The 13,513-nt window shown below is 36.9% G+C and overlaps 1 pseudogene; it reads left to right on the forward strand.

Moving 5' to 3' along the window:
• LOC149300908 (CAP-Gly domain-containing linker protein 2-like) overlaps positions 1-12,326 on the forward strand; it is a 32,594-nt pseudogene extending 20,268 nt beyond the window's left edge.
• Positions 12,327-13,513: the final 1,187 nt, after the last annotated feature.

Raw genomic sequence — 13,513 nt, forward strand, 5'->3', positions numbered from 1 at the left:
CTAGTGTCATGCCTCAAATGTCCCTAATGGTAAGGGCAGTTTCTCCCCCCTGGTTGCACTTGCTGCGGTGTGGCAACGCCTGCTACCTCCGCCAATGTAGCCAGCTTACGCTAGGGCCTTGTGTCTGAGCTCTGGAAGTCTGCTGCCAAACATCTAAGACTGACAGTGTTTGGGTGCTTTGCCCTGGGGTGAAACAGGTGAGTGGGTCGCCAATTGCGCACTCATTAGTCTTTCCCAATTCTGCTGCTGCTGCTGGTGGTGTCAGCGTCTCTTCAATGCCAGTTTGCTTCCTGGCTAGTGTCATGCCGCAAATGTCCCTAATGGTAAGGGCAGTTTCTCACCTCTGGTTGCACTTGCTGCGGTGTGGCAACGCCTGCTACCTCCGCCAATGTAGCCAGCTTACGCTAGGACCTTGTGTCTGAGCTCTGGAAGTCCGCTGCCAAATGTCTAGGACTGACACTGTTTGGGTGCTTTGCTCTGGTGTGAAACAGGTGAGTGGGTCGCCAATTGCCCACTCATTCACCTTTTCCATTTCCTTTTCATTATTTTCCTTCTGATACACAACCAACCAACCAAACATAACACACACAATAACACAAATAACACAGTGACATAACACATAACACACAACACATATAACACACAGTGACAACACACATAACACATACACGTACAATGCACAAATCACAAGGACCTTTCCTCGTGTTATTTGTCCTGGCCTTCACTTCTACACTCACTAGCATTAACGCTATAACTCACACTTCATACTATAACATTTTTCCATCCACATACCTGCCAACAGACCCAACTTTTTCAGGGACAGTCCTGCTTTTTTCCAGTCCTGTCCCATCTAATTTAGCTATCTAGGTATGCAAATACACATTGGTAGTTATAGCTCGGTAGGTAGCACTAGTATAAACATTAAATAAATATAATAAAGTACTAAATAATAAATCTAACTTTAAAATACATTTAAATAAACACCTAATTTTTTTTTAAAAACCCATTAAAATTAAAATTACATTATTATTTAGACATAATACATCTTTAACCAAACCAGTGCACTGCTCCTAATCTTAAACATAACCGTACATTAACCCTAAGCTATTTTTTAGTTCTTGTCCAACATTTTTCCATCCGCATACCTGCCAACACACCCAAGATTTTGGTGGACAGTCCTGCTTTTTTCCAGTCCTGTCCAGTAAAAGTTGGGTTGTTGCAAAGTATGCCATTGTGAATAGGTAGCAAATGTTAGCCATGTATTACAAGTGGTCCAAAATCAATTTAAAAATGTAAAATAATCCCTATTCTTTTATTAAACATCTATGGATGTGTGATTGTGTATGATAAACGGAGGAGGCATTTGTCTCTAGGTCATTTTGTGTACAGTACACCTCAGTACGTGTGTGCAACTCTATTGGTCGTTTCGGCAGGGGGCTGGCCTGCCATCAACGAATGAAGTGCGTTCTGCAATTCACTCGTTGATGCCAGACCAGCCCCCTGCCGAAACGACCAATAGAGTTGCACACACGTTCCTTCACGGCAGCTGCTGCTGCTCCGATGTGTTGTTAACCCCGTATTAACCCCTGCTAGGCAACCGGGAAGGAAACGAAGATTAAACGAGCACGAAGAATGTCCGCGAATATTCGCCCGAAGAGAAGACAGGAACGGGGCGAATATTCGCGGAATACGAAGGTTTTTTTTCCCCCGAAGACGAGCACGAAGACGAACACGAAGAGCCCCCTGGTGCCCAAGTCTAGTATTTACTCTTCTTTCTTTTCTACTGTTTCCCTATCATTTACACTTGCAGTTTTCATCCCATTATTAACCAAATTATGTATTTTTCTATTTCTCCTTTTACCTTCATTTCTTCAAACACAACTTGGAACATAGTAACAGCCAGGGCCATATAATGATTCCCTGGCAGTTTTGCCCTCAGATCTTTCAGTAACCTAGACAGGAACAAGGGATGGATCTATAAATCATAAGTATAAAGCAAGAAACCTGTTTAATAACTTACAGAATGCAATAGCACAATCAGTCAAAAAAAATAATAATGAAAAGGTTTTTTTTTACATAGTAGCAGAAAGAATGGAGATGTTACGATGCTTGGTCGAGGTCTGGACCTTTGGTCAAAGACCATTATTCCCCTATGGTTGAGCTTCTAGGTAACGTCTCTTGGAGAAATCAAACCTTATGACAAACCTATATCATGGTTGAAAATAACAGGAATATAACAGGCCATGAGGTTGGGTCAGGTGGACCACAATGCCTGCCAAAGACATTCATGACCTTGACTAATGATGCTATACGTAGGTGGAATTCTCTGCCTCATGCAAAACCATGAGCCATGCTAAACATCAGTATTCTGTCTTTTTGTTACAGACTTGGCCTTTTGGCTTAAAGTTTGTGTGTATGGGGGGTTATACTGTGAGCAAGAGCTACATCATGGCGGTTTTTGATTTTCCACCACGATTGCACTGGATTTTGTTTTGCATTTGTGCTCATTATTTTGTATAGAGTCTGCACTTTTTGGGAACAATAGGCACCATATTAATATATTTTCATGAATAACATTTAAAAAAAAATAGATTTAAAAAAACCCAAAAACATTTGTTAACATGCCATAATTTGGAAACCCTATATTTATATATAATGTTCATTTATATAAAATCTTCTCTTTTTTAGGTTTAAACCCTAAACCTAACCATATCTCACTAATTATCAACTAACCCCACCACACTAACTACAAAATATAAACTTTTTTTAAAAATTAACCCCTTAGCTTAGCATCAGGTTAAAAAAAATAAAATCTAAAAAAAAACTTTTTAAGTATATCACATATTAAACAGATACTATACTGGATGTTATGCACTGCATATGTTTAAAAAAAGCTATTGGAGAATAAATTGTGCATATAAACATCCCCCCCTAATAACTCATTAACCTAGAAATATGGACTTCTAAGTCATTTCATCTACAGAAACATGTATTAATATAAGACATAGAACACAATTTAAACAATGAACATGCAATACACCTGAAATTGTTTCCTGATCAAAAGGTCCTCATTTAAGGGTCCAATCTGACTTTATTAAAAAGCAATTGTGAGGCATAAAAAGATGTCATCACTAACCAGACTACAAAGTATCCCAGGCACTGAAGTGAAAACTTCTAGGTACAAGAAAACTCTTGTATCAATATTGAAGAGGGTTAATTGAAGAGGGTTAATCTACATACTTATATTGTAGATTTTGCAGTTTTTCCACAATTCTTTGCATACTCTGAAAACATTAGAAGTCATATCCATTCATCATTGTGGTCAAAACTATATGGGACATAGCAAACCACTGGGTTTTTGTTAAGCGCTCGAATTTTGTGGAAAAATGTGTTTTTCATATTGTTTTGTACCTTTGCCCTGTATACTATATTTGTGTGCATTCTGACATTTTTTCTTAGTAACCCTTTGCTAAGTCCTTGGCTGATTTAGGGTGTTTCATTATTTACCACTGTAAGTACCTACAAGTAGACTTGTGCATTCGTATTCAGGCAAACATGAAAACGAACACGAAGGGTGCGTTTTAATTGTCCAGCCCGAAGACCGAAGAAACGAACATGGCGGCGGCAAAACATATACAAAGACACACAACCAAAGCCGCGTTAACCCCGTATTAACCCCTTCTACAAAAAAACAAAGAAAAATACGAACACAAAGAATGTGCACGAATATTCGCCCGAACCGAACTACAAGGCCTATGGGACAAAAGACTAAAGTTTCTTTTTTTATTAAATCAAATAAATTGTATAATGTCCATTAAGGATCTCCTATTACCGGTATTTATGATTGTGTTATCTGTATGTTTATTTCCACAAAAATATCCAATTAAATATAGATTTACAAAAAACAAAAAAGAGCTCCATAATAAGGTGACAAAAGGGAAGTACAAGACATAAAGTATTATGAATTGTGTCCATGCAACCAATACTTGTTATCAAGTCCTCCAGTTACGGTAATTGGCAGGTAGACGTTCTGCATGTGTCCCTCAGTTGGTTGCTCAGGGGTCCTGTTGCCTGTGTAATCCTTGTATTTGTGCCTGATCTGTTGCTTGGCCTACTGACTTTGATTTTTCTTATTTGTTCCTGATTTCCCCTTCAGTTTGGCATTTACAACTGTTGTAATAGTCTGGTTTAATTTTTTGGTATGACTCAGGATCCAAATATTGGCTTCGTCCTGAATCTGAGTTCAATAGTCCAAGCAAACTGGTTACAATACCCAAAAAAAATAAACTGGAGACTGTATTTTGCCTGTTTTAAATAAATACTCAATGTTCTACTTACCAATTATGAGTTTCCTAAAAATAGGCCCAGTCGTAAATGGATCCTTTAAGTTAATTGAAAGGTAAATGTTTTAAAGAGGTTAGCATCATATTGCTCAATCTGCTAGCACAAAGGGAGCTACAAATTGCACAGATTTATATAATATTGCTAATACTAATAATAAAACTGTATGGTCACCAATAATACAACTCTATATTTGCATGTATGAGTATCATAATCATGGATATTGCACCATTGTAATTTACATGCTCCTTTTCAAACTTCTAGGTGTACTTCAGAGTCGGGCCCTCCTTACCTGTTGTTTCTGTAAGTCAAATTGTTATCATATATAATATTTGTTATGTCCTGTCTGCCCATTGTACAGCGCTTCGGAATTTGATGGCGCTATATAAAACAATAAATACTAATAATAATATTCTCTTTGTACAGTCATTGTAGTTAGTCATCTAAGACTGCTGTCCAGGGTACTAACATGGCACCAGAACAGTGGCGCTTGTAAACGATATTTGTGGGACCCACATTCCTATTTCCAGTCACAAAGAAATGTCAAAGTGTGTCATCCCAATGCACCCTACCTCTCTACTAGAGAGCTCTCTACTGTGCGTTGTATCTCTAACGCTAGTAGATCATGTAGACCAGGGGCGTCCAACGTGCGGCCCGCGGACTTCGAGGTGTCACAACGCCCTCCTGAATTTGTAGTGACTTCAGAGGACAAAACTTTCTTGGCCCAGAAATCAGTGAGAGGAAAAGTTAAGGTTTTGTGTTATTTACTCTGTTTCAATCTCCATATTTTATTAAAAAGGATCAGTGGCAGTCAATTGTGGCTTCAGGGGTCCTGCGTATGATGACTTTTTTTAGTGTACTGATTACTCCCAGTCCCATCACAAAAGATTCGATCTTGTATTATCTGCCGCGCACTGCTGTCATCTTTATCCAGTATTGCAATGAACATTTAACCTTGTGTTTAGAAATCATAATTTTAAAATTAGATACACTGTACCTTGGTGTAAAATAAGTAATTAAACCTTTACATTAACAAAGGTAATCTATATATAGTCTAATTCTCCATATTTACTCCCGTTTCTGTAGCTTACAACTGTAGCAGAGCAGTCCAGAATCCAACAGTTGGAGGAGGAACTGAGCCTTCGTCGCAATGAAATTGAGGACCTCCAACACTGCTTGTTGAACTCAAGCCAGACAGATATACCCGAGCATAGTCTTGAACTGCAGACAGAGGCATTGCGTCTCCGGGATCAGCTCTTATCTGCCAGCAAGGAGCACCAAAAGGAAAGCAGTCAACAAAAGGACACGTATGAGAAAAATATGAAAAAATACCAACAAGAAATTGAAAAGCTCAATGGGCTGAATGAGAAACATGTCCAGGAGATTGCAGATTTAAGGAAGAAACTAGAGCTAGCCACAAGGGAGAATATGCGTATGATGGACAGCTGGAAATCCAAACTGGACAGCATTGTTTCTGATCACCAGAAATCTTTACATGACTTGAAAGGGTCCCTGGTTACAAGCCCTGACACTCAATACAAAGAGGTAGTAGATCTTAAAGCCAACATGGAGAGTCTTAAAATGGAACATCAGCTGGAACTTGAGAACTTAAAAGCCAAGAACGAGATTGAAATAGCAGTTCATATTAACGAGAAAGAGATCCTTAAATCCAAGATACAAGAAATTAAGGACGAAATAGAAGAAGGCAATAACAACTGGAAAACACAGCTGGAATCAAAAACCAATCAACATCTTAAAGAACTTCAAGACATTAAGGACAAATACAGAGCAACAGAACAGCGAGTATGTGAACTGGAAAAGATAAACATCGAATACAACGACCAGACGCAAGCCATAGCCTTCATGAAAGAACAGATCTCCATAGCTGAAAATAAAATTGTGGATTATGATTCCCTCCAGAAAGCAGACCTTCGAAACAAACAAGAAATCCAAAGATTGCAGGATAACATATTGCTTCTGGAAAACAAACTACAGTCCATGGAGCAACTTCTCTCTTCACAAAATGCAAATGTATGATCTGTTATTAGTAATCTACCTTTTTGTCTAGATATCATAACCAAAAATCCAGCTGTAGTGGCACGGTATAAATGGAAGAAGCACATCAGAATCTGGTTATTCAAGGAACATACATGCTTAACGCCTTCATATTTGATATCTGATTAATTGTAGCTACCATATTTTTATATGAAGCTGCTTTATTTTGGGCACATATCCTAGAAGGACAGTGATTTGGCAGTGCTCCTAAAACATGACATGCAGTCGTTTTTAACTGTGTGGTTAGACCATTGGGACAGGCATAACTTATTTCCCCTCTTAATAGCTTTATGCAAACATAACAAAAACCTAGCTACTGGTCTTATTTCTTCATTTTGTAAAAAGGTCCATTGCCCATTTTTTCCACTGAGTGTCTCTTATAGAAAATTATGGGGTAATTGCAGTCAACCCACAAGCTCTTCAAGGCATGCTTTGGTAGACTTGTATTCTTTTATATATCCTCGGTTTTGTCAAATGCTCTGTTGACCTTAAAAAATATCCTGGATGGCTTCAGAATTTTGCAGTAGTTATAGAATACTTTTATTTTAATAAATGCAAAAAACTGCCCTAAAGTTTCTTTTTCTTAAACTTATAGTTTACAGTTTAGCTATACACCGATCAGCCATAACATTATGACTACCTGCCTAATATCTTGCAAGTCCCCATTTTACTCCCAAAACAGCCCTGACCTGTCGAGGATTCTGCTAGACCTCTGAAGGTGTGCTGTGGTTTCTGGCACCAAGGCGTTAGCAGTAGATCCTTTAAGTCCTGTAAATTGTGAGATTGGGCCTCCATGGATGCATTCTGGTGCCATGTGTTCTCCAGGTATGCAACTTGCACCCAGCCATCCACATGAAGTAAAAGAAAACGTGATTCATTAGACCAGGCCACCTTCTTCTATTTCTCCGCGATCCAGTTCTTATGTTTACTTGCCCATTGTAGGCACGTTTGACAGCGGACAGGGGTCAGCATGGGCACCCTGACTTGTCTGCGGCTTTGCAGCCCCATACGCAACAAACTGCAATGCACTGTGCGTTCTGAGACCTTTCTATCAGAACCAGCATTAACTTTTTCAGCAACCTGAGCTACAGTAGTTCGTCTGTTTGATTTGACCACACGGGCCAGACTTCGACCCCCATGTGCTGTCGCCGGTCGACTGCTTTTCCTTCCTTGGAGCACTTCGATAGGTACTGACCACTGCAGACTGGGAGCACCCCACATAAGCTGCAGTTTTGGAGATGCTCTGACCCAGTCATCTAGCCATCACAATTTGGCCCTCAGATCCTTATGCTTGCCCATTATTCCAGCTTTCAACTTTGAGGATGAAATATATCCCAACAGCTGACAGGTGCCATGATAACAAGATTATCAGTGTTATTCACCATACCTGTCAGTGGTCATAATGTTATGGCTGATCGGTGTATATTAAAAACCAACCCTGTGGGTACGATATTGAAGTGGCGAACTGGTTTTCAGGATTATTAATCCCTATTAATTTACTTCTACCTCTTTGTAATTTTACTGTTCCTCTTTGGGGAGGGCTGATTTGGTTGCACAAATAACAGGGCAGCAAAGCTGGTCCTGGTACCTTTTGTGGCAGATCAAATATTTCCTGAGATCAAATGGTCCCTAACTTGTAAGATGGTCCTGTATCATTATGTTAAGAAAAAAAAAAACTCTTCAAAAATTAAATACATTAAATGATGTATTAAATTAAATTAAAGAGGCAGTCACCTTTTGATCCTTCACTTACTTCAATGTCATAAATGTTTTTTATTAATCAATTTAAAAAGAGTTATTCATAAAACTACTTAATGCTTTTCTTTAGTATAGGCCATTATATTTCATGACATCAATCAGCTTAAAGGAAAATTGTTTTAATCCGCAGATAAGTGTTTCTTTAGGCAGTCCAATGTCCCCGCATTTCTCCAGGATCAGCATTATCCGTAGCACTCTGCATTGTCTTATGAAACAGAAGTGTATAAATAATTCTTAATGTGTCCTTGGAGATGAAGAAAAGAAATTTGACTACTCATATTATGTTATTTTGCATTCAGATCTGCAAGTTAAGCTCAGTAAGCGAGACAAAGAGGTGTCATCTATGTCTTCCCACATTGAAGCACTAAGGGCTCAAATAACTGGTAATTATATATTTCATTATTTTTTAGCTTTTTTTATGACCTATTCTTTATACATCTTCTACATCCTACTACCTTATGCAGACTATCATGCGTTACTTGTCTTTCTTTTCCTTGCCTGTGCTCACTTTATGCTTCTTGGCCCCCTCTTTTTCAGCAACTAAGTTTTACTTAATTAATCTGTTTTACGTTGTGTCCATTCACTTAATTCTCTTGCTTCCTTGTCACTGTACCAATGCTTCTTCAGAACTTTTTTCATTCCCCATATCAATCTCCACTGACCTCTGTCCTTTATCTTTTATTCTCATTTTCCTTAATTGAACTTAATTGAATGACATTCATGTTGTTTGTTGTGATCCACAGCTCTTGAAAACAAATGCAAATCAGGAGACAAAAAGGTGGATTCTTTAGTTAAGGACAATAAAAAAACTTGAAGCTGAGCTAGAAGCCTTCTCTAGAAAATCCCATGACACATCAGGGCAGTTTGTCTTAATCAGCCAGGATTTACTCAAGAAGGAGAAGTGAGTAAAGCCTGTATGCTCAAATGATTTGTAACATACTTAGGCACCTTGTATGTATGCAGCATGGTTAACATAATGTATAATGTATATTCTACATATAATGTATATTATATATATATATATATATAATACCCTTTTTTTTTTATAAACTCGGTTCTGGTTCATGATAGCTAATTTTATGAATAAAATGGGACGTTCAAAAATATACTTAAGTTTGGCCAGATTACTCATTCTTACAATTAAAGAAGTGTTCATTTAAAATGTATATCATTATTATAATTACAAGTTCTGCAGTTATTTGAGTTGAGTTTTATATCAGATATTTTCATAAATAGCCCTTGATTTAATAGACTGATTTCTTGATTTGGCCACATTTGCCTTTGTTTTTGTGCTGATCATGTTGGGGTATTTCAGGAATTTAAATGAATTGAGAGCTCTTCTGTTGGAAGCCAATAGACGCTCACCAGCACCAGAAAAAGACTTAAGCCGAGAGGTTCATAAAGCAGACTGGAGATCAAAAGAACAGAAACTAAAAGAAGAAATCAAAATATTAAGAGAAAAGCTTATGATTTTGGTGAGTGTGTTGCATGCCCAGCCCATACGAGCACTGACATAAATACATCGATTGTATGCCCACCATTGTTGTGCATTGTATAATGATTTAAGTATCAGCTGCAAAATATTTTTATTGTAGATGTTTTTATTTCTGACTCAAAAAGTATGTGGATTTTTTAGAGTTTACATATCATTCCTTCCATGCTTCAGGACAAAGAAAAGTCTGTATCAGATCAGAGGCGTTACTCGTTAATAGATCCTTCGACTGAGTCAGAAGTCCTGCGGTTACAGCATCGTTTGGTAAGCACTGAAGATGCCCTCCGTGTTGCGCTGGATCAGGGCCATCAAATGGAGAAACTAATGGAGGCCATGAGAAACAACACAGAGAAATGTCAGGTAAATTCATTACTCAAATACAATATTCATATTTTAGAACAGAACATCAAAACATGCATTGTAGTCATTTACTCTTTAAATTACACAAGCACATTACTTGTATAAAAGTAACATTGTGAAGTTGTGTATGTTTTTCATATGGCTAGTTAAAGCAAGCTTCATATTTGTTTGCTATTTTGAGTACTAAATCATTAGAGTTATGATATAGGCATGATAATCTGCCATTAAACATTGGAACCAACTTTGGCTTCTCGCCCAGAAGTTAAAATTATTATGATGATGTCAACACTCATATTGGCCAGGTTACTCAGGAACGGATTGAGGAACGCTTTACTCCAGCCCGCACATGCTAGAGAAGGTCTATTTAATATCCTCTATATCAGATTGTAGTGAACTCTTGTCAGGCTGGTGATCCTGGGAAAGCAGACTGTAACTTGTAAAATGCAAGCTGGATTCTCAGTTTATAGGAATGGTGTGAAGAGAAAAAAATAACTAAGTATAGCGTCCCTTAAAGCTGTTACAATTTATATTTAGTTTCATTTTCAGTGTATTTATGTTCTTTTTCAATTTTTGTATAGGATATTTTATCATAAATAACTGATGCTTAATGTCTTTTCTGTGCACAATGTGCGCTTGGCATTAATACAAACAGTGATCCGCAGCTGTGATATATTTGCTTGATGCGGCTAATATTACCATTATCTGAGGAATTTTTTCATCATGACTTTCAGTTTAGAATTGTTTGATCAATACACCTTAATGGATTTTGTGGCTTAGCAAATGAAAATTGCATCATTGTACCTCCTTTCCCACTTAGCTAACCATACTTCTTTTTCATCAGTGATCTTGGTAGCATATAGTGGAAATACAAAAACAAAGTAGTCATTGTTTGGTTACATAGCATATGGGGCATTGTTAGTAGCACTTTGTGGTGCAGTTTCCACTTTTTGTGTGTTATAAAGGAAAATGTAACAAAAAACAAAGATAACTCCCGCTCACCATTTAGATGTTTTGCAGAGACGCTTCAAATTGCAGGGAGCACGGGATAGAAGGCCGAGCCATATCCTCGGTTAATCCAAATGACAGTTTAGATAGAAGATCCAGCTCCACAAATAAGGGTTAAAAATTCAAAATTTAATTAGACCAGTTAAAACATGATAGACAAAAAAAGAGAGATGTGCTCAAGTGATTGAGAAAAAATACGCCAACGCGTTTCAAACCTTACGGTTCTTAATCATGGCTTAAAAGCCCTTATTTGTGGAGCTGGATCTTCTATCTAAACTGTCATGTGTTATAAAGGACCATCCTTCTGCAACTATATCTCTAGATTGTAAGATCGTTTGAGCAGGGTCCTCCTCACCTGTTGTTTCTGTAAGTCAAATTGTTGTGTTATATACTACTTGTTATGTCCTGTCTACCCACTGTACAGTGCTACGGAATATGATGGCGCTATAAAAAGGAGAAAAAAGGGAGAAAAAAATATATTTTTTATTACTTCTTTTTTTGGCAGGTAACTGGAATCTCTGAATCGGCCAATGGGATCCATCAGCAGGAAAAAACATATACACAGGAGGTGAGAACTAAAGTTACCTTTCAATATGCACATTTATTTTATTTGGTTATTTAGAATAAATAAATCTAAAAATAAAAAGGTTTTAATAATTGCAGAAGATCTATTATAATCTGGTTTTAGAGGTTAGGTTAGGAAAAATGCGTACTAATCTTTTTCAAGATGACCGTGAAAAATAAGCACACATCTTTTGTAACATCAGTTGAGACTTAACTTATTTGTCTTGAAGTTTGCAATACATAAAAGACTTATAAAATTTGACATTAGATAAGATCCATTTGGCCCATCTAGTCTGCCCATTTTTCCTGATGTAAAGACTCAGACCTCAATCGGTCCTTAGTCTTTTTTTTAGATTCAGGATAGCGTTATGCCTGCCCCCTTCACTTTATAAGACTTTATACTACTTCTGCTAGGAAACGGTTCTATATATTTACCACCTCCCACCATAATTCCATTTACTTATGTATCATAGGCTGATACAAATACAAGGTTGTTATCATAATATTTATTTCTCCACATGAAAGGAGGTAATAAATACATTTCAATCTTGTCCATTTTGAGTCATAAATCAAATTTGATAACATTACTGGTTTGAAAATATACAGTATTTGGTAAAATGAACCAGGTTTGGTTATTTTATATATAATAATATATATATGAGCCACTTCTATTAGCCTGCAAACAGCAAAGCAATATGCAAAATGACTAAACTTGTAATCCCTGTTTTCTTAATTGCAGGAAAATCCTTGACACCAACAAAAAAATCTACATTGTAAACCAATGAACTTTTGGCAAATATAGACAGAAAATCTATGTTGTAGCTGCCTACCAGAAAGAATTTATAGAGTATTTTGGCTGGAAAGACAGGACAGTGTTGCTTATGTAATGTTAGATATTGGACAATCATGGAGTGTACATCTCACAACACAAAACTGAAATGAGGCATCATAAAAGGATCGTACAAGAGGCGATCGTTGTTTTCTCATATTCTAGAATTATTCCTGGGTTACTTTTGTTACGCTAGACCAAGTAACATGAACCATGCATTGTATAAACTGGACATGACCTTGAGTCAGACATCTTCAGATAACCATTCCCCACTTACTCTAACATTACACTACCTGTTGAGAAGATCTAAACTATTCTGGAAACCTGGAAGAAACACCAACCATGTCTTCTCTTTCCTCAATTGAACCAATAAAGTGCTTGTTCAGGAATGTAGTAAACAACAAAAAAAAGAAAAATACAACATTTAGACCCCATTAACTAATAGCAGGGGAATGCCTTCTCTTTGGTTGACTATGTATTAAGTGATCTTACTTCACTGAAACATCAAATGTTTTTTAGTAGTGTATTATACTATAAAGGCTATACTTTATCATGGAAAAAATATGTTCTGTAAGTGGATTCCTAGTCTTTAATGGCAGCAGTGGCACCTACTTTTTATTATTTGGTTGTAAATTACTAATTTTCTTGCTATTATGTTAATTCTTCAATCTATAAACTACCACTTTTCAGTACTTTCGAAAAGTGTATTCTTAATGTAATAATCACATATGGTCAGCTAACTCTGATGCCTGATTTCTCATTGTGTTCTAACATATTTCTTTGTATCCACTGTAAATTTCCAAATAATTCCTGGACAATTTTGTTGCCCGTTCATTTCTACTTCTTTTCTCATACTTAAGGATACTTAAGAATTTTTTTTATGTTAAATAAGGAGCTTGTGGCTAAGGATATTTAATGATAAGATTTAAACTATAGGTTTTGAAACATCAAAATATAAATCTGGGCGTATATTGTTGTTTTTAGTGTATGAGATTATTTATCATATTTATCATAAATCACGTTTTAGATTTGTTTTGTGTGTTTCAACCCTGAACTGGATTCCTTCAAAAGGTGAGAAACATTGAATAAAATCAGTTATTTAAAAAGCA

The sequence above is a fragment of the Sceloporus occidentalis genome, unplaced genomic scaffold (genome assembly GCF_023333645.1).
Source record: "Sceloporus occidentalis isolate IW3139 unplaced genomic scaffold, rSceOcc1.0.p SCAF_22, whole genome shotgun sequence".
NCBI lineage: Eukaryota > Metazoa > Chordata > Lepidosauria > Squamata > Phrynosomatidae > Sceloporus > Sceloporus occidentalis.